The sequence below is a fragment of the Nycticebus coucang genome, chromosome 11 (assembly GCF_027406575.1).
Source record: "Nycticebus coucang isolate mNycCou1 chromosome 11, mNycCou1.pri, whole genome shotgun sequence".
Taxonomy (NCBI): Eukaryota; Metazoa; Chordata; class Mammalia; order Primates; family Lorisidae; genus Nycticebus; species Nycticebus coucang.
In genome coordinates, this window is record NC_069790.1 from 53,156,138 (window position 1) to 53,181,047 (window position 24,910).

A 24,910-nucleotide genomic window follows, 5' to 3' on the forward strand; every position below is an offset into this window, starting at 1 on the left:
CACCAATCCAGGAATGGATTAACAAGCTGTGGTATATGTATACCATGGAATACTATTCAGCCATTAAAAAAAAATGGAGACTTTACATCCTTCGTATTAACCTGGATGGATATGGAATACATTATTCTTAGTAAAGCATCACAAGAATGGAGAAGCATGAATCCTATGTACTCAATTTTGATATGAGGACAATTAATGACAATTATGGTTATGGGGGGGAAACAGATAGAGGGAAGGAGGGAGGTGGGTGGGGCCTTGGTGTGTGTCACACTTTATGGGGGAAGACATGATTGCAAGAGGGACTTTACCTAACAATTGCAATCAGTGTAACCTGGCTTATTGTACTCTCAATGAATCCCCAACAATAAAAAAAAGAAAAAAAAAAAAAAGAAATTTGACAGATTAGATGAAATGTACCAATTCCTTATAAAGCACAAACTATCACAATTCACCCAATATAGAATAATTTGAATAGTCCTACAATTATTAAGGAAACTGAAACCATAATTTAAAAACTCCTTGGCCAGTGCAGTGGCTCATAACTACAACCTACAACTTTGGGAGGCTGAGGCAGGTGGAATGCCTGAGCTGAGGATTCTGACACCAGGCAGTGGGTGTTGTGGTAGGTGCCTGTAGTCCTAGTTACTTGGGAGGCTCAGGCAAGAGGATCACTGTCACCCAGGAGTTTGAGGTTGCTATGAGCTAGGATGATGCCATGGCACTCTACCCAGAGTGACAGAGAAAGACTCTGTCTGAAAAACAAAACAAAACAAAAAAAACTCCAAACTCCCCAAAAATCTCTAAGCCAAGAAAGTTTTACTGAAGAATTCTAACATATGTTTAAAAAATAATTTTTAAAAAAAGTTTTAACATCAGTTATATATAATCTCTTCTAAAAGTGGAAGAGAACAATTCCCAACTCATTTTATCATGTTTATAGTACCCTGATAACAAAATCAGAGAGACAGTACAAAAAGAAAACAATAAACCACTACCCCTTTTCATGAATACAAAAACAAAAATACTTAAAAGTACCAATTAGCATGTGAAGTACTAATACACAAAGTATTACCACATAGAATTCGGCAATATACAAAAAGAATTAAGAGCAACTGGGGTTTATTCTAAGGATGCAAGGCTGATTCGATATACAAAAATCAATAAATATTAGTCATCATATTAACAGCCAAAGGAAAAATCACAAGATTCTATGAAAGATGCATAGAAGGCACTTGACAAAATCCAATACTCAAACATGACAAAAAAACTCTCATAAAAACAAAAATAGAACGAACTTCAACCATGGATAAAGAGAAACCTAATAAAGAACATTTACCAAAATCTAACAACAAACACAATGATGAAAGACGGAATGCTTTCCTCCTTAGGAATAAGGGAAAGATGTCCGCTCTCACCACTCTTAATTGATGTAGTACTGTTAAGTTCTGAATAACATAATAAAAGAAAAATAAAAAAAGATGAAAGAAATAAAAAGGAAAACAGACTACAAGGGAAAAATAAAATTATCTCTAATTGTAGATTTGGAGATGATATGAATGTCTATGAAGATAATCTCAGTCTATGAAAAAATTCCTAGAATGACTTTTCATGGAGATAGACAAGATTATTCTAAAATTTATGTGTAAAGGCAGAAGAACTAGAATAGCTACAATAACTCTGAAAAATAAGAAAAAGGTACGAAGAATCAGTCTACTCATTCAAGATGTTATCAGCTACAGTAATCAAGATAGTATAGTATTGGTGGAGGGCTAGACGCATGGGTCAATGGAACAGAATAGAAAACTTATAAATGGAACCACATAAATACTCTAACCTGATTTTTAACAAAGATATAAAAGCAAATGAAAGGAAGAGAGAGCCTTTTCAGTAAATGAAGCTGAACATTCTTGGGCAAAAACAGTTATATGCCTTGGACAAAAACTAACTCAAAATGCATCATAGACTTAAATGTTAAAACATGCAAGTACAAAACTTTAAGAAAAAAAATAAAACTCTTTGCTATCTAGAACTAGGAATATAGTTCTTAGACTTAATACTAAAAGCGCAATTCATAAAAGGGGAAAACTGGTAAATTAGACGTTAGTCAAATTAAAAACTTTTGCTGTGTGAAAAATGCTATTAAAAAGGTTGAAAAAACTATAGATTGGAAGAAAATGTTTGCAAATTACATGTCTTAGTCTTTTTTTTCTGCTGCTATCACAGGATACTAAAGACTGGTAATTTAGGAAGAGTAGAAGTTTATTTGGATCACAGTTTTGAAGACTGGGACATCCATGAACATGGCACTGGCCTCTAGTGAGGGTCATCCCATGGTGGAAGATACCACATGGCAAGAAAGTATGCATGAGACAGAGAGAAAATAGAGGCCAAACTTATCTTTTTATCGAGAGTCCACTCTTATATGTAGTAGCAGCATTAATCCATTCACAAAGGCAAAGCCCTCATGATTTAATTTAAAGCCCTGTTAAGTGCCCTATTTCTTCATACTGTTATAATGACAATTAAATTTCAGCATGAGTTTTGGAGGATACAGTCAAACCACAAAATCATATATCTGAAAAAGAATTCGCATTGGAATATATGAAGAACTCTCAAAATTCAAAAGCAAAAATCAAAACAAAACTTAACTAACCAACACCAAAATGGGCAAAAGACATTTGACCAAAGACCTATAAATGATATATGAAAGATGGACAAAAACAAAAAATAGTGACACTACCAAATGATGGTGAGGATGTGGAGAAAATAAATTACTATATGTTCCCAGAGAAAATGTAAAATGGTATTTAATTACTATGGATCAAAGGTAACCATGAGAAAAATATGTTCTAACTCATTAAACAAATTCAACTTATTATCAAAGTGAACAAACTATTCAACCCGACAACGTGGAAAACATCAAACAAACAAACAAAAAATATATGTATATATATTTTTTGAGACAGAGTGTCACTATTTTGCCCTTTGGTAGAGTGCCATGGCGTCACAGCTCACAGCAACCTCAAACTCTTGGGCTTAAGTGATTCTCTTGTCTCCGCCTCCCAAGTACCTGGGACTACAGGCACTTGCTACAATGCTTGACTATTTTTTGTTGCAGTTGTCATTGTTGTTTAGCTGGCCTGGGCCAGATTCGAACCCACCACCTTTGGTGTATGTGGCTGGTGCTGTAACCACTGTGCTATGGGTGCTGACACAATATCAAACAAATTTGAATGATACGCTCCCCATCTGGTGAAGCTCCCCCACTCCCATAGACACCTGCCTTTCTATATCTTTAGAAAATCACAGAAAAGGTCAAGACAAATCCCTACATGCAGCTACCCAAGGTTCCAGTTGGTTACCTGTTGGGAAGCTAAATGGTTAGACAGAAACTATCAACCAGAAGCAAAATACCTTAGTTTGAAACTTAAAGGAAAGATCCAATGGTTAAAAAAACCTATGTGTGGGAAGTGGTTAAAAGATACCACCCACACATTTCATTTTTTTTTCCTTTTAGATAAAAATCTTGTTTTCAAAGTTAACATTTTCTTCCTTTTTTTTTTTTTTTATTAAATCATAGCTGTGTACATTACTGCAATCATGGGGTACCATACACTGATTTTATATACCATTTGACATATTTTCTTTTCTTTTCTTTTTTTTTTTTTGTAGAGACAGAGTCTCACTTTATTGCCATGGGTAGAGTGCTGTGACATCACAGCTCACTGCAACCTCCAATTCCAAGGCTTAGGCAGTTCTCTTGCCTCAGCCTCCCAAGTAGCTGGGACTACAGGTGCCTGCCACAACACCTGGCTATTTTGTTGTTGCAGTTTTGGCCAGGGCTGGGTTTGAACCTGCCACCCTCAGTATATGGGGCTGTCACCCTACTCACTGAGCCACAGGTGCCGCTGCCACTTGACATATTTTTATCACACTGGTTAAAATAGCCTTCCTGGCATTTTCTTATTGTGTTAAGACATTTATATTCTACATTTAGTAAGTTTCACATGTACCCTTGAAAGATGCAACGTAGGTCTGATCCCACCAATCACCCCCTCCGCCCATCCTCCCTCCTCTTCTCTCCTTCTCCTCCCCCTTCCCCATATTCTTAAGTTATAACTGCGTTACAGCTTTCATATGAAAGCCATAAATAGGTTCACAGTAGGGCTTAGTACATTGAATACTTTTTCTTCCATTCTTGAGATACTTTACTAAGAAGAATATGTTCCAACTCCATCCATGTAAACATGAAAGAGGTAAAGTCTCCATCTTTCTTTAAGGTGGCATAATACTCCATGGTGTACATATACCACAATCTATTAATTCATTCGTGGATCAATGGGCACTTGGGCTTCCTCCATGACTTAGCAATTATGAATTGGGCTGCAATAAACATTCTGGTACAAATATCTTTGTTATAATGTGACTTTTGGTCTTCTGATAGAGGAATTGTAGGATTAAATGGCAGGTCTATTTTTAAATCTCTAAGTGTTCTCCAAACATCTTTCCAAAAGGAACTTAGGAATTTGCATTCCCACCAGCAGTGTAGAAGTGTTCCATTTTCTCCATATCCACACCAACATCTCTGGTCCTGGGATTTTGTGATATAGGCTAATCTTACTGGAGTTAGACAATATCTCTAAGTAGTTTTGATCTGCATTTCTCTGATGACTAAGGATTATGAGCATTTTTTCATATGTCTGTAGGCCATGTGCCTATCTTATTCAGAGAGGTTTCTCTTCAAGTCCCTTGCCCACCCTCAGATGGGATCACTTGTTCTTTTCTTGCTAATACGTTTGAGTTCTCTGTGGATTCTGGTTATTAAACCTTTGTCAGAGACATAACCTGCAAATATCTTCTCCCATTCTGAGGGCTGTCTGCTTGCTTTACTTACTGTGTTTTTGGCTGTGGAGAAGACTTTTTAGTTTCATCGGGTCCCAGTAGTGTATTTTTGATGCTGCTTCAATTGCCTGGGGGATCCTCCTCATAAAATATTCGCCCAGGCCGATTACTTCAAGTGTTTTCCCTGTACATTCTTCTAGTATTTTTGTAGTTTCATGTCTTAAGTTTAAATCTTTAATCCAGTGAGAATCTATCTTAGTTAATGGTGAAAGGTGTGGGTCCAGTTTCAGTCTTCTACAGGACACCAGCCAGTTCACCAAGCACCATTTGTTAAATAGGGAATCTTTTCCCCACTGAATGTTTTCGATTGGCTTGTCAAAGGTCAAAAAAACGGTAAGTAGCTGGCATCTCTTGGTTCTCAATTCTGTTCCATACATCTACCTCTGTTTTTGTGCAAGTACTACGCTGTTTTGATCACTATCGATTTATAGTATAGTCTGAGGTCTGGTAGAGTGATTCCTCCTGCTTTGTTTTAATTTCTGAGTAATATCTTGGCTATTCGAGATTTTTTTCTGATTCCATATAAAACGAAGTATTATTTTTTCAAGATCTTTAAAGTATGACAGTGGAGCTTTAATAGGGATTGCATTAAAATTGTATATTCCTTTGGGTAGTATGGACATTTTAACAGTGTTGATTCTTCGCAGCCATGAGCATGGTATGTTTTTCCATTTGTTAACATTTTCAGCTATTTCTTTTCTTAGAGTTTCATCATTCTCCTTATAGAGATCTTTCATGCCCTTTGTTAGATAAACTTCCCAAATATTTCATCTTCTTTGGCACTACTGTGAACGGAATAGAGTCCTTGACTGTTTTTTCAGCTTGACTATTGTTCGTATATATAAATGCTACCGATTTATGAATGTTGATTTTGTAATCTGAGACGCTGATGTATTCTTGATCACTTCCAAGAGTTTTGTAGTAGAATCCCTGGGTTTTCCAGATATACAATCATATCATCTGTGAAGAGTCAAAGTTCGATCTCTTCTGACCCTATATGGATACCCTTGATCACCTTTTCCTCCCTAATTGTGATGGCTAAAACTACCATTACAATGTTAAAGAGCAGTGGAGACAATGGGCAACCTTGCCTGTTTCCTGATTGGCGTGGAAATGATTTCAATTTAACTCCATTCAATACGATATTTTCTGTGGGTTTGCTGTGGATGGCCTCTATCAGTTTAAGAAATGTCCCTTCTATACCAATTTTCTTAAGTGTTCTGATCATGAAGGGATGCTGGATAGTATCAAAAGCTTTTTCTGCATCAACTGAGAGAATCATATGGTCTTTGTTTTTTAATTTGTTTATGTGCTGAATTATATTTATAGATTTACATATATTGAACCAGCCTTGAGACCCTAGGTTAAAAACAACTTGGTCATGATGTATAATTTGTTTGATGTGGGGCTGAATTCTGTTTGTTAGGATCCTGTTGAATATTTTTGCATCTATATTCATTAGTGATATTGGGCTATAATTTTCTTTTCTTGTTGGGTCTTTTCCTGGTTTGGGGATCAGGGTGATGTTAGCTTCATAGAATGTGTTTGGTAGTATTGCTTCTTTTTCTTTATTTTGGAAAAGGCTGAGTTATATAGGTACTAGTTCCTCTTTAAAGCTTTGGTAGAATTCTGACGTGAAGCCATCTGGTCCCGGGGCTTTTCTTCTTAGGGAGATTTTGTATGGTTGATGCTATTTTGGAACTTGATATAGGGCTGTTCAACATTTCCACTTGATTCTGACTAAGTCTTGGGGGAGGGGGGACATGCTTCCAAGTATTCGTCAATTTCCTTTAGATTGTCATATTTCTGAGAATAAAATTTCTTGAAATATTCATTAAGGATTTTTTGAATTTCTGAGGAGTCCGTTTTTATTTCATCTTTGTCATTTCTGATTGATGAAATTAGAGATTCTACTCTTTTTTTCCTTGTTAGGTTAGCCAAAGTTTTATCTATTTTATTGACCTTTTGAAAACCTAACTTTTTGATTTATTGATATGTTGTATAACCCCCTTTTTTATTCAATTTCATTTCCTTTTGTATTCAACTTAATTCTGCTCTAATTTTGGTTATTTCTTTTCTTCTACTGGGTTTGGAGTTGGAATGTTCTTCCTTTTCCAGTTGCTTGAGATGTCCCATTAAGTTGTTAACTTTCTCTTTCCGTTTTCTAGAGGAAGGCTTGCAGTGCAATAAATTTCCCTCTTAGGACTACCTTTGAGGTATCCCAGAGGTTGATAATTCGTGTCTTCATTATCCCTTTGTTCCAAAAATTTTGCAATTTCCTTTTTAATCTCATCTATGACCCAGCTTTCATTCAGCATAAGGTTATTTAACTTCCATATATTTGTATGGGTATGCAGATTCCTGTTGTTACTGAGTTCAACATTTATTCCATGGTGGTCCGAGAAGATGCAAGGAATAATTTCTATTACTTTAAATTTACTGAGGTTAGACTTGTGACCAAAGATGTGATTGATTTTGGAGTATGTTCCATGGGCTGATGAGAAGAACATGTACTTAGTTTTGTTGGGATGAAATGTTCTCTAAATGTCTTTTAAATCCAAATGTTGGATGGTTAGGTTTAAATGTAAAATTTCTTTGCTCAGCTTCTTTTGGAGGATCTATCCAACATTGCCAAAGAAGACTTAAAATCTCTGACTATTACGGAGCTGGAGGAAATCAAGTTGCTCATGTCTGTTAGGGTTTCTCTTATAAATTAAGGTGCATTTTGGTTGGGTGCGTAAATATCAATAATTGAAATCTCATCATATTGAGTATTAGCCTTAACAAATATGAAGTGACCATTCTTATCCTTCCTTACTTGTGTTTGTTGAAAGCCTATTGTATCTGGAAATAGAATTGCAACACCTGCGTTTTCCTGATTTCCATTTGCCAGAAATTGGACAACCATCCTTTCACCCTGCGTCTATATTTATCTTTTAAGGTAAGATGAGATTCTTGTATGCAGCAAATATCTGGCTTGAGTTTTTGTATCCAGTCAGCCAACCTGTGCCTCTATAGAGGATAGTTTAAGCCATTCACATTAATGAAGAATTTGATAAGCCTGGTAAAATTTTGGGTATCGAGTTTTTCGAAAGACCAGTGGACATTTTGTTGGTGTGAATACCAATGCTGCAGAAGGACAGCCTTGCAGCCTTCAGGGTAAGCTCATTCCTGCAACGTTAAGAAATGAGGGCAAGAAATAGACTATACAGCATGGGATGGCGTGTAGCAAAGTTCTTCATTCAGGGGTCTGATTTTATACACTTCTAGTCATGTACATCTTAATCTATCAACTGTTAGTTTCACCATTATCTCATTTTACCTATCCAAAATTAACTTGTAAGGAAATATCCTGTTACACATCAATACAATCACTTCTGCAGTAAACATCCTTTTCTAGACACTGACAAATCTCTTGGGCAGGTATCTAAATAAAGATCACAAAGAAGAAAGCAGCCACAGGGGAACAGAGTTAATGGAAGAGAATGTTCAAGCATTCACTCAGTTTATTCAGCATGAAGTAACGACTGTGTCTCTCCTCAGGGAAGAGTACCTACAGACCTCTGACAATATGTTTTTAACAAATGTCAACCCTCTGGTCCGTATCTCTGAGGAAGGGCGACATGCCCTTTGGCCTCAGGCTTAACGGGGTGCACAACTTCAAAGAATTGGCTTGTAAAATTTTAACTCCAGGCAAGTTAACTCTGCGCGTTAATATGAATTTTCTCCTTCATATTAACTTTGGTAAAGTTAATTATGATATGCCGAGGGGATGTCTTAGTCGGGTTGAGTTGTGCTGGGGTTCTGAAACTGTCTGCTAAACGAATTTCAGAATCTCTTGGCATGTCTGGAAAATTCTCTTTCATAATTTCATTGAAAAGAGCCTCTGAGCCACTTCATCACGTTCAGGGATTCCTGTGAGGTGAATATTAGCCTTCTTTGAATTATCCCAGAGCTCTCTAAGAGAATGATCCATTTTTGCTCTCCATTTCTCTTCCTCTTTGAGAGTTTGGGAGCGTTCTAAAGCTTTGTCTTCAATGTCAGAAATCCTTTCTTTTGTTTGCCCCACTCTGTTACTGAGGGATTCTACTTTATTTTTCAGATCTTTGAGGGCTGCAAATTCTTGCTTCAATATGTCAAAATCTTTGGTGATTTTGTCTTTAAATTCGTTGAATTCTTGAGACAACTTTTGAATTGTTCCTCGAATTTCTAATTCCAACTTTTCCTCCTTTCTATTACTCTAGCTGCAATCCAAATTCTGAATTCGATTTCTGACATCTCGGCTACCTCTTTATGAATGGGATCTTCAGTTACGTCTGCCGTATCTTTCCTTCCGGGGGTTGATCTACTCTGGTTATTCATGTTACCAGAGTTTTGCCGCTGATTCCTCCCCATGATTATTTTACACTGTTGGGTCTGGGGCTCTAGGAGTAGTGATTAACCAGCCCTTTGCCCAAAAGCTGGGACTGGTGTCTGTGCCTTTTTCCCTGGAGCTCTGCCAAGGACCCGTACAGTGCTACGGTCTGAGAAACTGGGGACCTGCTTGGTATGGTGAGGCTAAGTGGTTTTGTCTTGTTTTCAGCTGGTCTCTGTCCGACCCTAGTGAATCAGTTACTCTGGGTTGAAGTCTCAGCTGTGGAGAAATACCAGCTATTAAGTCACCCTGCCCCCGACAGGCAACAATTGGAAAAGTTAAATTGAACCTTACTACAACCACATACCCTGGGTACCACTTGGATACTCCTCGGGCGATTGGCCCAGTTCAAGAGGTCAAAATCAATTGTCTCAATTAGCACCTGTCTAAGGTGGGAAGAGTTTAAAACGTCTTTGGCAACTAGATCACAGGGGTCTGCTGACAGCTCAAATATGACTTGCTGTGGTGCTCCGTGAGGTCAGGAGGGCCCACCCAGAAAATAGATTAGTCCGAGAAGGTTGATGCCTCCATCCCCACCTTGCACCTCTGTCACATCCCGTCACTGATAACCACGCAGGGCTGTGACCCAGTTGCCTCCAATAAGCAGATACTCCAGGGGTTTGCACCTGCCTGAATCACAGGGAGAGCTATGTGTCCTCAGCCAGGCTGCTGCTCTCTGCCACTATCCCGCAGGGGAAGATGAGGCCTGACATCCTCGGGTGCTTAATGGAGGCTGGGGCTGTTCACTCAGTTCTAGCCCCACCCCTGATTGATGTTACTGACAGAACAGAACAACTTTGTGGAATTTGTTTCTGTCCTGGCTAAATTCTCCTGCAGAAGAGAAGCTGTTTTCAGTTCACAGAACCTGCGCCTCAGGTTCTGTCTCTGCTGCTGCCCCATCTTGGCTGTAGTTTATATTCGCAGCACGGGTAGCTATCAGTTCTGGCCTCCCGCCCTCCTTTGTCTGGGCTAATGATCCTGAGGGCTGGGTGGGTCTTAGGCTCAGTAAAGCGGTTCTCTGGGTCAGCCTTGCCCTGGGAATCTGCCGGCTCTGTGTGTGCGTTTTGTAGTCCCTGCGCTCCACCAAGGCTGGTACCGCCTCAGGCATACCCTTTCCTCACGGGGCCTGCGTTTCTGTCCCAGATCTTTTCTGCCAGTGGCTGCCACTGAAGAAGATGCCCGGCCTCCTCTGGTTGCCCAGAGAGATAGGAGCTGTGACTCCAGAATATCCAGGGGTGAGCCCTATTGTTGCCAAAAATGGCTGCTGATTTGTGCCTCGGGGCACCGCCGCTGTGTGGTTCCCTCTCAGCCAACCGTCCTCTCCTCACTCCCGTGCCGCAGAATCAGCACTGATGAGTAGCAGTCTATGCCCTGCCCACACCTCTTGAGAAAATATCCAAGAATCTGGACTCCTGGGGGACAGGCTTACAGACCTCAGAGTGAGAGTGGAGGGGAGTACTGGGAGCTCAGAATTGCAGGTACAGAATATACACAGTTTTGTGCAGTTTTATGCCTGGCAGGAGAGTGCCATGGCACCCTAGTAGGGGAAGAAGGTCCAGTTTTTAGAGGGTCTCTCCCGTTGGATATAATGGGAAGAGTTTTGAGTTCTGTTTGTTTATGGGGTACTCCGAGCCGTTCTCATGGGGGAGCGGACTCCCGTCTGCTTGATGATAGATTTTGTACCTTTTGTTTGTATCCTTGGGGTCGCAGCTCGCCTCAGCAGGTTTGCTGTGCATTCTTCAACTTTCTCTCTTGGTGCAGCTCTAATCCACCAGGTTACTTGCTAAATTTCTGTCCTTTAACTCTCCTTCTGGACTAGAGCCTCTGTGGAAAGCTGGCTTCATTCAGCCATCTTGCCTCTGTCCCCCACCCACCCACACACATTTCTTAAGCCAGACCAGCAAGAATTGATTCATTTAAAAATGAATAAAAATTCATGAAACCTTAATATCTTATAGTGGAAAAAAATGAATGTAGGATATGACACATAAGAGGGGTGAAAAACATAGTTCTTTATACTTACTACATAAAAAAAAGAAAAAATCATACTCTATATATAGAGCACTGCTTTGCACTCTTAGAAACTGAAGAGATTAAAGCAATTACAGAGATAAGAGTAGATATGAAAGACAGGCAATGGAGACACAACAAAGGAATAGCTTATATTCCAAAGCAAACAAAATAAAAAAACCGATGTTTCTGAGGGAGAAAACATATATTTACAGGCTTATATATCCAGCAAGTTACCATTCAAGAATCAGGATAACCAGAAAACATTTTAAAACATGCAAGGGCTCAGTACCCATATACTTTTGGTACACACTATCTACTTAAAGATATAATTCAGTCAGACATGAATCTAAATTTTTAAAACTCAACACACTCACAAACGGAGAAATCATACAATGAAAGGGTTGGTAAGAGACATGTAATCCTTTTAATGTAAAAACAACTGTACGGTAATTATGAAACAAAGCAGAAATATTAGCCTGGAAAGAAAACCTACATAGCATAAAATGATGAAAGTCCTACGCAAAAGCAGCTTATCTTGCCAACTGAACTGAAATAGTGGGAGTGGGATGGGTGAGAATGTATTTCTAATAAATATGTGTTCCAATTTCATAACATGAGTAACTCAGATTATAAAACTTTGATTATAAAAATCTTCAAACACACAAAAAATGTAACAAAAAACCTCCATACCCCATCACACAGATTAAATTAAAATAAAAAAGTGGCATATCTACTTCAGTTATTCTTTTCTCAATTGATTATAGTATTTTAATGCAAATCTAGAAAACAAAGTCATCTCATCCCTACACTCTTCTATATACCTCTCTGAAAATAAAGACATTTACTCACAAGCCATAGTACCTAACAAAATTAACAATAATTCTTTGGACCCATCTAATCCAAAGTCTATAATCGAATTTCCCCAACTATCTTCTGTAATCAAACTGCCTCAATTAGCTTACAAATGTATTTTCACAGTTGGTTTGTTCAAATTAGAATTCAAACTGTATACACACTCACAGACAAAATGAAAAAAATAAGACAATACTTCATATAACAAATAGCTATTAAACATGAAATCCAAGTGAAGCACAGATTTCTCTAAAAAAGCTAATGTGTGGCATTAGAAAACTTAGGGTTAAAAAACAACAATAAAGCTAATTTTATCTAAGCTGACTGAAAGATATATAACCTAAATTGACAAATAACCACAGAAGAAATAAAAGATGTCAAAAGGCCAGACTTCAAAAACATCAAGCCTTTTCCTGGACGAACTATTTTAATCTTTGAAAAACTAATTTTTTATGCTACACAAATCATTCTAGAAAACCAAACAGAACTTAACAATTCTGGCTCAGCGCCTGTAGCACAGTGGTACAGCACTGGCCACAATCACCAAGGGTGGTGGGTTTGAATCCCTCCTGGGCCAGCTAAACAATGACAACTGCAACAAAAAAATAGCTGGGCACTGTGGTGGGCACCTGTCGTCCCAGCTACTTGTGAGGCTGAGGCAAGAGAATTGCTTAAGCCCAAGAGTTTGAGGTTGCTGTGAGCTGTGACATCACAGCACTCTACAGAGGGTGACACAGTGAGACTCTGTCTCAAACAAACAAAAAAAACTTAACCAATTCTTCTTTTATATAAAAGTTTGATGTAATTATCTCACAAAATGAACTGCAAAACAGACAGCATAGAAAACCTCAGTCCAATGTCACTCCAAAATAATCACTGTCAAAGAGAATGCAGCACAAACATTAGTTAGTACCTATCTAAAGCAGAGTCCCCTGGGAGCAAGCGCTATCTATCTAAGATTAGATACTTGTGTGAAAGTAATTAGAAACTATTCTTTGGGAAAATACTTAGAGGTAAATAGGACAATAAAGGCAAGGAAGATAAGCAAGGGTAAGATACCAAGGAAGATCCCATGGAAGATAATTCTAGGTCATTTCTCAGAGTAGCTCCAGAGACAATGTAGTCACACCTCAGTCGCTGGGTTAAGGCTGTTCTTAGGAAACAAATTTCCCAAATACTTCACAGGATGTACACTGGCAAAGCAGGCTCTGCTTTGAGGGTGGCCCAACAACAACAAACTCCATGGACCAGATGCTGGGAATGAACGCACACCAAATACTGACAAAAATGAAAAGAAAACCAGTTCTACAATAATAGTTGCCATAATACATCACTCTTAATAATGAACAGAACCACACAAAAGAAGATAGAGGACTTAAATCAACACAATAAACAAACTAGATCTAACAGAAATATATAGAATGCTCTATCCAAAAATAACAGAATACGTATCTCTCTCAAGTACACATGGGACACTAACCAGGACAGCCCATATGTGAGGCCACAAATAAAGTCTCAATGAATTAAAAAAGATAGATAGTATATGAAGTATTTTCTCTAACCATAACACAATGAAGTTAGAAATCAATTACAGAATGAAAACTGAAAAATTCACACATCTGTGGAAATGAAACAACCAATGGACCAAAGATAAAGCATAAAAGTTAATTAGAAAATACTGAGCCAAATGACAAAAAAAATGCAATGAGAAAATTCTGAGACAAATGGCAACAAAAACACAATATATCAAAACTTACGGGACACAATGAAAGCAGTGCTAAGGGGAAAATTTATGGCTGCTACTTACTCTTACATTAAAACAGTGGTTCTCAACCTTCCTAATGCTGCGATCCTTTAATATAGTTCCTGTGTGTTGCAACCCACAGGTTGAGAACCGCTGTAATAAACAAAAAGAAAAACCTCAAATCAAGAACTTATCTTTATAACTTAAAGAACTAGAAAAAACAAACAAACCCAAAGCTACCAGAAAAAAGAAAATAGAGAGTAGAAAAGAGATAAACAAAACTGAAAATAGAAAACTAAGCCTTCTCAAACTTCTCCAAAAAAAGAAGAGAACACTTCCTCATTCATTCTGTGACGTCGGCAATACCAAAGCTAAGTAAACTATAAGAAAACTGCAAACCAACATCCATTATGGTGTAACAATTTTCAACAAAATACTTCCCCAAATGAATTTGGCAGCATATTAAAAAATTGTACACCAGGTCTAAGTGTAATTAAGTTCAAAAATAGTTCAACATATGAAAATCAGTCAAGGTAATACACCATTACCAGAATGAAGAAAAACATATCTACATACATACACACACAGTCATCTCAATTAATGCAGAAAAAGTATTTGACAAAATCCACCACTCCTTGAAGATACAAACACTCCACAAACTAGGAACAGAAGGAAACTACCTCAACACAATAAAAGCAGTATGTGAGAAAACTCACAGTGAATGTCCTACCCGGCAATGAAAGCTTTCCCTCTAAGATCAGCCCAATATCATTACTTCTCTTTGACATAGCACTGGCAATTTAGCTATGCTCATAGCCAGAGCAATTTAGCAAGAAAAAGAGAGAAAAGACATCCAAATTGGAAAGAAATGAAAGTACCCACTTGCAGATGATATGATCTTATATGTTGGAAACCCTAAAGATTACACATACACATACATAAAATTGTTGAAATAAATGTATCCTGTTTCTTGGCTGAATTTGCTGTCAACACACAAAACATCAGCAGAACTTTTGTACTTCTGTATGTTAATAAATAATTTGTATGTTAATAAATAATTTGAAAAAGAAAGTCCATTTATAATAGCATCAAAAAGATGATAACCAGATGGTAAAAGGCTTGTACAATAAAAACTACGAAACAGTGCTAAGAAAAAATTAAAGACATAAATGGAAAAACATTACAAGCTCATAGAATGGAAGACTAAATATCATTAAGATGTCAATACTACACAAAGTGGTCTACAAAGTCAATGCAATTCCTATTAAAATCCCTACAATGTCTTCTGCAGAAATACAAAAACCCATCCTTAAATTGAAATGGAATCTTCAGGGGCCCTGAATAGCTAAAACAATCTAAAAAGAGGAACAAAACTGGATGACTCACAACTCCTGAATTCAAAACTCATTACAAAGCTAAAGTATGCAAAAAAAATATGGTATTGGCATAAAGACAGACATAAGACCAAATAAATAGTTTACAAATAAACCTTTATGGTTTATTATCCTTGGTCAAATGATTTTTGGCAAGGGAGCCAAAACTACTCAGTGGGCAAAGGACAGTCTTTTTAACAATGGTGCTGGTAAAATAGGACATCCACATATGAAAAAAGGAAGTTGGGCCCTTATATAATACAAAATACAAAAATTAACTCCAACTGCTAAAAGTATAAAATACTGAAGAGAAAAAACGGAGCAAAAAAGCCTCGTGACATTAGATTTGGCAATGATTTCTTGGATATGATATCAAAGACAAAGTCAACAAAAGAAAAAAATAGGAAAATAGGATTTCATGAAAATTTAAAAAATTTGTTCATCAAAAGATACTTCTAAAAAGTAAAAAAGGCAAACCACAGAATGAGTAAAAATATTTGTAAATCATATACAATAAGGATTAGTATCCAAAATATACAGATAATTCCTAACACTCAACCAAAAAAACCAAAAAACCAAAAAAAAAAAAAACCCCCCAAAAAAACAAATTCAAAACTGAAAGACTGGAATAGACATTTTCCAAAGATGTACAGATGGTCAATAAAAACATGCAAAGATGCTCAACAGCACTAATTATTAGTGAAATACAAATCAAAACTACATCTCACTCTCATTAAGATGGACACCATCAAAAATCAGAAAGTGTTGGAAAGAAATGTGGAAAAATAGGAACTCTTGTACATCGTTGGTGAGAATGCAAAATGGTACAGCTGCTATAGAAAACAGTGTGGCAATTCCTCAAAAAATAAGTAGAACTGCCATATGATTCAACAGTTACACTTTTGAGCATATATCCCAAAGACTTGAAATCAGGTCTCAAGGAGACATTTGTACACCTACATCCATAGTAGCAGTAATTGCAATAGCTAAAATCTGTAATTAAACCAAGTGTCAACTGACAGATAAATGGACAAGCAAAATGTAGTATTACATACAATGGAACACCATTCAATCTTAAAAAGAAGAAAATTGACATGCTACAAAATACACAAATGTTGAAGACATTTTGCTACATGAAATAAGTCAATCATAAAAGGAAAAATAAGGTTTGATTCCATTTATGTGAGGTACTTAGCCAAAATCAGAGACAGAAAAAGAGAATTTCTGCCTCCAGGGTCTAGGAAAAGAATAGAGAACTACTATTTAAACAAGCATAAAATTTCAGTTTTAGAAGATGAAGTCCTCTGAAGACAGATGGTGGTAATGGTTCCACAATATACAAGTATTTAATACCATGGAACTTTGTCCCCCCAAATGATTAAGATGGTAAACTTTATGTATATTTTACCATTAAAAAAAAAAAAGTGATAAAGATGTTGATTTCCTCCAAATTAACCTGTATGTGTAATGTGATCCCAGCTAAAACATAGGACGATTTTAAAAAATTAGTAAAAAGTATCCTAAAAATTTGAAAAAATATGTAAACATAACTGGTAAAGGAACAGAAGTAGACTAAGCTTATCATACCCATTTTAAAATATAAGAAGATTTTTAAAAATTAAATAATGTGGCAAAAATTATCCTAAATTCTATTTGGAAAAATAAGGTGTATGTAATGGGAAGTTCTCGAAAAGAGAACTGGGAAGGGTAAGGCAATAAACCCAGCTTACTACGTATTATTTAAAATATATTACCTACAAAAAAGAGCTACATTAATTAAAACAATTTGATATTCAGATCAAAAAGACTGTGAGTCTGTTAAAAAATGCATTTGCGGCTGGGCGCCGTGGCTCATGCCTATAATACTTAGCAATCTGGGAGGCTGAGACGATGGATTGCTTGAGCTCATGAGTTCAAGACCAACCTGAGCAAAAGTAAGACCTCCCATCTCTATTAAAAAATGAAAAACTGAAGCAGCAGGATCACTTGAACTCAAGTTTGAGGTTGCTAGGAGCTATGACACCATTGCATTCTACCAAGGGTGACAGCTTGAGACTCTGTCTCAAAAAAAAAAATAAATAAATAAAATAAAAATGCATTTGTAAATACTGAAGACATGGTACTGACGAACATTTTCCTCTACAATCAGACTGTCAGAAACTATATTGTTTGAAACTTTATCAATGAGAATGGAACATCCCACTCGTACATGCATGATGGATCATTAAGAAGCAGAAGCAGCCTTAATTTACAACTTGGAACTTCAGATAAGGGGTTTCCAGACACAACATTCCACATTTATCTTAACTTCGGTCTCCAAGAAACCGAACCTTGAGTCTGCTTTTCAGCCTAGGCCTGATAGCAACCTCATGACATATGGTCTTGTGTTTTAATTTAGCAAATATTGTTGCATTTAGCTTTTGCCTATTGGACAAGAAGGAAAAAGGAGAGACCTGGCACTCTCATGCACCCCTAGACAAATCCCACTGCTGCCTTTCTTTGAACAGCTGTAGGTTGCAAAGTTAGGGAAGATACACTCTCGACAAGTTACCTACTCACGCTGCTCCAGCTGAGAGGGGCTCTGCCTCCCCTAGTAGCAGGTCAAAAGTGCAGCCACCACAGCCCACACCTATGCATTCCACTGATGGCCTAGGGACTACCCCTCCTCTGCCTGTCAGTCAGAGCCAGAGCCTAGACAGGTCCCATTCATCTAGTACTCAAGGACACTATTCAAGGGCCTGGAAACCGCCCAGCTCAGTCCACCACCATAGGAACCTGCTAACTGCTGCTGGGGTCTGAGGTTGGGCCAACTGAATCTCAGATACCACCACAGGTAACAATGATGCAACTGGCCTGTCCACCAACACCAGCAATGCCAGAGTTCCAATGAGTGCTCCACAACCACTAGTGCCATCACCCACATTATACCAGCTTCCCAAGGGCCTGAGAATCTGCTCACAAGCCTGGATCTAAGCAAGCCACCAGGAGACCCATGAATCGTCCTTCACCAACACTCCTGCCAGCATAACTCACACTGAGGCCTAACACCAGGCACAATTCAGCCCACTGCTGACACCACTGGGCCACCTAGCATTTTAGTCCCCAGCAAAACTTCCTTAAAGCCGCCACTAATAATTGTACCCTAAACTACCAAGAAAATTCCAAATATCACCAATACTACATACTGCTGAAAAAGTCATACACAGATCATTGTACTGCATGCACCCAAATTCAAAGCCAAACCACCTTACTCAAATTAACAATATATATAAATCTTCTGGGAAAAAAATCTACCTGAGGAAAGCAATTTCTAAAAATTGGAAGAGGCAGCTAGTACATCAGATGTGCAAATAACAACATAAGAGCACAGGAAAAATAAAGGCACAAGAAAACATGACAAAACCAAATGAATACAAAAATTTTCCTGTAATAGATTTCAATCAAAAAGAATGCACAGGGCGGCGCCTGTGGCTCAGTCGGTAAGGCACCGGCCCCATATACCGAGGGTGGCGGGTTCAAACCCGGCCCCGGCTGAACTGCAAACCAAAAAATAGCTGGGCGTTGTGGCAGGCGCCTGTAGTCCCAGCTACTCGGGAGGCTGAGGCAAGAGAATCGCTTCAGCCCAGGAGTTGGAGGTTGCTGTGAGCTGTGTGATACCATGGCACTCTACCGAGAGCGATAAAGTGAGACTCTGTCTCTACAAAAAAAAAAAAAAAAAAAGAATGCACAAAATCCTGGATCAAGAATTCAAAATACTCTCTGGGAAGCCAAGGTGGGTGGATTGCCCTGAGCTCATAGGTTTGAGACAAGCCTGAGAAGAGCAAGAATCCGTCTCTAAAAATAGCCAGGTGTTGTAGCGGGCACCTGTAGACTCAGCTATTTGGGAGACTGAGGCAATAAAATCGCTTAAGCCTAAGAGTTGGAAGTTACTCGGAGCTATTACGCCACGGCACTCTACCAAGGGTGACAAAGCAAGACTCTGTCTCAAAAAAATTAAAAATACTGATTTTAAATAAGTTGAATGAGATAAAAGAGAACTCTGAAAAACAACACAAAGAAATAAAAGAAACCTCAGTATAAAAATGATTTACCTGAAATACACATATTTTAAAAAATAAATTCTGAAACTGAAGAATTCACTGAAGGAAATACAAAATAATTTAAAAGCTTCAACAACAGACCAGATGAAGCAAAAGAAAGAATCACAGAGCTTAAAGACAGGGCTTCTGAAATAACCCAGTGAAACAAAAATAAAGAAGAATTTTCTATTTTTTTTCCCCAGGGCCAGGTTTGAACCCACCACCTCTGGTATATGGGACCGGTGCCCTACTCCTTTGAGCCACAGGCGCCACCCAGAATTTTCTATTTTTTAAATTTTGTTTTTATTTTATTTATTTTTGAGACAGTCTTTTGTTGCCCTTGGTAGAAAGCCATGGTGTCATACCTCACAGCAACTTCCAACCTTTGGGCTTCAGCGATTCTCTTGCCTCAGCCTCCCAAGTAGCTGGGACTACAGGTGCCCACCATAACGCCTGGCTACTTTTTAGAGATGAAATCTGGCTCTTACTCAGGCTGTTGTCAAACTTCTGAGGTCAAGCAATCCACCTGCCTCAGCCTCCCAAAGTGTTAGGATTACAGGTGTGAACTATCTCGCCAGGCCTTAAGAAAGAATTTTAAAAATAAGCAAAAGACCTTGTGGTGACATTTGGGACAACATAAAGCAACTGAATATGTAAATTACTGGTATCTCCAAAAGCAAAGAAAAGAGGATTGACAAAAGGATGAGACAAGAAAGGATTACAACATCTATTCAATTAAATAATAGATAAAAACTTCTCAAATCTAGGAAAATATTTAGACATTCAGAGACAAGAGGCTCAACTATCCCCAGACAAATACAATGAAAAAGAGCCTATTCCATGACACATCATAATCGCACTATCTAACGTCAAAGGGCAAATCCTAAGAATAGAAAGAGTATAGCACCTAGTCACCTGAAAAGGAAAACACATCAGACAAACAAATCAGTAGGCTTTTCAACAGAAACATTACATGCCAGATGAGAATGAGATGACAGATTTAAAGTGCTAAAAGAAAAATAATTGCCAGCCAAGGTTAGTATATTTCCCCAAATTAGCCTTCATGCCTGAAGGAGAAATAAAATCTTTCCCACACAAGCAAGGATTCAAATGGTACAATTTAAATCCACTAAACCACAACAAACTATGAAAGAAAAAGAACACAACAAAGAACATATAAAACAACAGAAAACAATTAACAATATGGCAGGAAAAAGATCTCACACAGCAATAATAACCAGAAATGTAAATGAACTATATTCTCCACTTAAATGATATAGAATGGCTGAATGGATTAAAAAACAAGATTCAACTATATGCTGTTTATGAAATAAATTCTCCTTACCAGTAAGACATATAAAGACTGAAGAAAAACTACATTCCATTCAAACAAAAACTAAAAGTGAGCAAGAATAACTAATTCATGTTAGGTTAAACAGACGAAGTCAAGAACAGTAAAAAAAGACAAAGAAGTTCACTATCTAAAGACAAAAGGATGGATCTATCAAGAACTATATATTCATTATATAAAAGTGCCCAACACTGGAGTACTCAGATTTTTTTCTTTTCTTTTTTTTATTATTAAATCATAGCTGTGTACATTAATGCAATCGTGGGGTACAATGTGATGGTTTTATATACAATTTGAAATATTTTCATCTAACTGGTTAACATAGCCTTCACAGTATTTTCTTATTGTGTTAAGACATTTATATTCTACATTTAGTAAATTTCACATGTACCCTTGTAAGATGCACGGTAGGTGTGGTCCCACCAATCACCCTTTCTCCAGCCATCCTCTGAGTACTCAGATTTATAAAGCAAATATTACTAGATTTAAACAAAGACAGACTGCAATATATTAATAGGGGAACTTCATACCCCACTCTTAGCATTAGACAGATCATCCACTCCCCCCAAAAAAAATTAACAAAGAAATATTAGATTTAACTGGGTATCAGAAAAAAATGGACCTAACAGACATATACAGAATATCCTATCGGACAACAACAGAGTATACATTATTTTCATCAGCACATGAACACACTCCAGAATAGACCATGTTAGGCCAGAAAACAAATCTTTACAAATTTTTTCAAAAATACTGAAATCATACCAAATATCCTCTCAGACCACCATGGAATAAAAGTGAAAAATTAACACCAAGAGCAACTCTGGAAACCATATAAATACATAAAAATTAATACACACCAGAATGAAGATTGGGTCAACAAAGAAATTAAGATGAAAATAAAAATATTTCTTGAAACAAATGAAAATGGAAACATAAAATATATGGAATATAGTGAAATATAGTGAAAATCTGTGGAATATAGTGAAAGCAGTGCTAAGAAGGAAATTTATAGCAATAAATGCCTATATAAAAAGGTAGAAATATTAACAATCTAACAATGCTTCTCAAAGAACTAGAAAACAAACCTAAAATTATCAGAAGAGGTAACAAAGACTACAGCAGAACTAAGTGAAATAGAGACTATAAAGAAATAGCCAAAAAGTAATAAACCAAATTAATAAACTGCTAGCTAGAATAAGAAGGAAGATCCAAATTAACAAAATCAGAAATGAAAAAAGAGACATTTATAATAGCTAACATCACAGAAATAAAAAAAAAGTCTTTAGAGACTATCACGAACTATATATAGGGCGGACATAAAGTTCGTGTGCAATTTAAAATAGTTTAACATGGTAAAATTGCACATGAATTTTATGTCCACCCTGTACATATGCTGTCAAATGAGAAAACCTAGAGAAACTGGATAAATTACTGGAAAATACAAGCTACAAAAACTAAATAAGGAAGAAATAGAAAAAGTCCCCCAACAAGAACAATGGAAAACCCAGGACTGGATGAATTCAGAGCTAAATTCTACCAACTGTGCTAAGAAGAACATCAATCCTTAGAGAAGGGAATTCTCCCTAAGTCATTTTATGAGGCCAGAGTCACCTTTATATCAAAACCAGACAAGGATACACCAAAAAAAGAAAACTACTCTGATAAACATCAACACAAAATCCTCAACAAAACACCAGCAAAGCAAATCCAACGGAACATCAAAAGGATAACACCTCATGATCAAATGGGATTTATACCAGGGATGCAGGATGGTTTGACACAGCAAATCAACGAACATGATATAGCATATCAACAAAATGAATGACAAAAACCATCTGATGATTCTCAATATATGCAGGAAAAGCATCTGATAAAACCCACTGTCCCTTCATGATAAAATCACTCCATAATCCAGAGAAAAAAACATACCTCAAAATAATAAAAGCCATATGTGATAAACTCACAGCTAACACCATACTGAATGAGGAAAACTTGGAAAGCCTTTCCTCTAAGACAGTGAGCAGTGTGGCATGAGAGGGTCGTAGGTGTGCTGCGAAAATTTTTAAAGATCATTAATTAAATTATTTTCATGAAGTTCAAAGCACAGTAAGCATTTTTTTAATTCTTTTTTTTTTTTTTGATCAACATAATTTAAGTGTACCATGGAAGTTTAACTATAGGTTCAAATGTGCCACAAGATAATTAACATGCAAAACTCAGTAGCCCTTCTATACACCAATAATGATGTAGGCTAAGAGAGAAATCAAAAAGGCAATCTCATTTTCAAAAGATAGAAAATAAAAGAAAATACCCAAGAACAAATTAACCAAGGAGATAAAATATTTCTATATGGAAAACTACAAAACACTTTAAAAAAAATTGAAGATGACACAGAAAAACATTCCATACTCATGGATCAGAAGAATTAATATCACTAAAATAAACATATTGCCCAAAGTAATGTACAGATTCCATGCTATCATTATTAAAATACCTATGGCATTCTTTACAGAATTAAAAGAAAATCCTAAAATCCAAAGAAACTAACTAAATAAACCAAACCTAAATAGCCAATGCAATCTTGAGCAAAGAACAAATCTTTAAGTATTATATTACCTGATTTCATAATATATTATAAGGCCTAGTGTCCCAAAGAGCATGCATGGTATTGGTATAGACGTATCAAAAGAGAATGCAGAACCCAGCAATAAACCCACAAATTTGCAGCCAATTCATCTTCAAGAAAGCCAACAAGGATTTACATTGGAGGTGCAGTGGCTGGTGGCTCACACCAGTAATCTTAGCACTCTGGAGGGCCAAGGAGAGTGAACTGCCTGAGCTCCAGAGTTTGAGATCAGCCTGAGCAAGAGTGAGACCCCATCTCTACTAAAAACAGAAAAATTAGCTGGACGTTGTGGTGGATGCCTATAGTCACAAGTACTCAGGAGGCTGAGGCAAGAAGATTGCCTGAGCTCAAGAGTTTGATGTTGCTGTGAGCTATGATAGCATGGCACTCTACCCAGGGCATCAGAGTCAGAATGCCTCAAAACCAACCAACCAACCACCAAAACCAGACAAAGACAAAAACTGATACTGGGGAAAGAACAGTCTTTTCAATAAATGGTATGGGAAAATTGGATAGCATCATGCAGAAGAATGAAATTAGACCCCTATCTCTCACCATAAGCAAAAATCAACCAAAATAGATTAAAGACTTAAATCTGAGACCCAAAGCTATAAAAATAACTAGAAGAAATTAGAGGGAAGACTCTCCTGAACAGTGTTCCAAGAAAAGAATTTCTAAGACCTCAAAAGCACAGGCAACAAAAACATACAAACAGCCAACAGGTTTATGACAAAATGCTCAGTATCTCTAATGATCAGAGAAACACAAATAAAAATCACAATGAGATATCATCTTATCATCATGGCTACTAAGAAAAAGATAAATAGCATATTTGGAAAGGAGGCAGAGAAAAGGGAATCCTTACACATTCTTGGTGGGAACACAGACTAGTACACCATTATGGAAAGCATGATGATGATTTCTCAGAGAACTAAAAACAGAATTACCATTCCATCCAACAATCCCACATTGCTTATCTACCCAAATGAATAGACATCAATATATCAAAGGGATATTAAAGCATTGTTCACAATAACCAAGATACAGATTCAATCTAAGTGTCCATCAAGAAATGAAAGGATAAAGAAAATGTTGTATATATGCACAATGGAACACCATTCATAAATTTAAAAAGATTAAAATCATGCCATTTGCAGCAACATGGATGGAACTAGAGGTCATTATCATATGTGAAATTAGCCAGGCACAAATGGATAAATGTAACACGTTCCCATGTATATGTAGCAGCTAAAAAACATGAACACATGGTAAAGAGTAGTGAAACAGACAAAGAAACAGTCAAAGGTGAGTGGAGTGAGGGAACAATAAAGAGAAGTGGGTACAAGGGTACAAACATATGGTAAGTAAAAGGAATAAATTCCAGGTTTGATAAAGATGACTGTCCTTAACAAAAACATATTGAACTCAGCTGAAGGACATTCTAATACCCCTGACTTGATCACTATGCATTACATACGCATAATGAAGTTTCTCATGTATGCCATAAATTTGCATAGATTCAAAAAGCAGTGAAAACACCAAAAGGCTGATGA

At 37.1% G+C, this 24,910-nt stretch overlaps 1 protein-coding gene across 5 annotated transcripts in view; it reads right to left on the bottom strand.

Moving 5' to 3' along the window:
- C1GALT1 (core 1 synthase, glycoprotein-N-acetylgalactosamine 3-beta-galactosyltransferase 1) overlaps positions 1-24,910 on the bottom strand; it is a 68,530-nt gene that overhangs the window by 35,883 nt on the left and 7,737 nt on the right. The window contains exon 1 of one of the 5 annotated variants that reach the window (XM_053553647.1): positions 13,989-14,078. The exons of the other annotated variants lie outside the window; for them this stretch is intronic. The gene's annotated coding sequence lies outside the window, so the exon portion shown is untranslated. Of the gene's footprint in view, positions 1-13,988; positions 14,079-24,910 lie in introns of those variants that run through there. 5 annotated transcript variants of the gene reach the window in all.